The sequence below is a fragment of the Amblyraja radiata genome, chromosome 30 (genome assembly GCF_010909765.2).
Source record: "Amblyraja radiata isolate CabotCenter1 chromosome 30, sAmbRad1.1.pri, whole genome shotgun sequence".
NCBI lineage: Eukaryota > Metazoa > Chordata > Chondrichthyes > Rajiformes > Rajidae > Amblyraja > Amblyraja radiata.
In genome coordinates, this window is record NC_045985.1 from 33,275,867 (window position 1) to 33,277,378 (window position 1,512).

Consider the following 1,512-nt stretch of genomic DNA (forward strand, 5'->3'; position numbering starts at 1 on the left):
ATGAGAGTTCTGCAACACCCTCTCTCGCTGCGCCCCCTCTGTGATTCCTCCCGCTTTTGCGAATCTTTCATTCATTTGCTCTATGTACCGCCTATATCTCCATAAAAACAACAGAACCATCATCCTCGACCCCGAGGGATAGCCACGACGAGGATATCTCTCGTTTCCCGTTCCACTGACTCTCAGTATTCCTTCTCTCCAGAGATGTTGCCTGAGTTAACCAGCTGGGTTACTCCAGCATTTTGTATCTGAAGAAGGGTTTCGGCCCGAAACGTCGCCTATTTCCTTCGCTCCATAGATGCTGCTGCACCCGCTGAGTTTCCCCAGCAATTTTGTGTACCTTCGGTGAATGAAACGTCGGCGGTGGAGCAGCGCCACTCAGAGGCGATGCTCAGTAACTGCAAGTCGGCAGCAATTCGGCAATGTGGCTGCTTCCTTTTAAGGTAGAAATGCAAATGAGGCGAGCAGCGAGGAAAAGCGGTCAAATCTGATAAAGATCAGGTGTGAAACGAGTAAGGAAAGGCGAAAATATGTCGTTTTTCCTGTTCTCGGCAAACAAGTGCAGTATAAGATGTTGCAATTTTGGCTCGCACTGACTTGGCAGACTACTGGTAGAGGTTGGTTGTGAGAGAGCGACGATATTCCAGCATACTTACCTGGCAGGGGAGACACCATGATCACCAAGTGCGTTTTGTCACCGGGAACAAAATCCTCCGTATTCTGAAATCCAAGGGCCTGGCTCCTGACCTTCCAGAGGATCTGTACCACCTGATCAAGACCGCTGTGGCTGTCCGCAAACATTTGGAGAGGAACAGGAAGGATAAAGATGCCAAGTTCCGTTTGATTCTTATAGAGAGCAGAATCCACAGGCTGGCTCGTTACTACAAGTCCAAAAGGGTGCTGCCACCCAACTGGAAGTACGAATCCTCCACCGCTTCAGCACTGGTAGCCTAAGGAGTTTCTTCATTTGCTCATCGAATCTTGTAACAAAAATAAAGATTCAATCATGTTAAAAAAAAAAAAAAAAAAAAAAAAAAAAAAAACCAAGGTGGTTTTCTCAGGACGAGGCTATCCCATTGCACTTCGGGTGTGCTGACGCCTGCGATGTCCCCAAATGCGGGATACTCGACTGCAAAATTTGTGGTAGTGGGGGACTGCGTTCGCGCTCTCCCCTGATTTACAAATTAAAAACAGAATTAACATAGACAATAGGTGAAGGTGTAGAAGCCATTCGGCCCTTCGAGCCTGCACCGCCATTCGATGTGATCATGGCTGATCATCCGACTCAGTATCCCATTCCCTGCCTTATCTCCATACCCCCTGATCCCTTTAGGCACAAGGGCCACATCTAACTCCCTCTTAAATATAGCCAATGAACTGTGGCCTCAACTACCTTCTGTGGCAGTGAATTCCACAGATTCACCACTCTCTGTGTGAAAAATGTTTTCCTCATCTCAGTCCTAAAAGATTTCCCCCTTTTCCTTACACTGTGACCCCTTGTTCTGGAGTTCC

General features: G+C 47.7%; 1 pseudogene; it reads left to right on the top strand.

Moving 5' to 3' along the window:
* The first annotated feature begins 1,040 nt into the window (after nucleotides 1-1,040).
* LOC116990262 lies at nucleotides 1,041-1,175 on the top strand (annotated as a pseudogene).
* The last annotated feature ends 337 nt before the right edge of the window (nucleotides 1,176-1,512 follow it).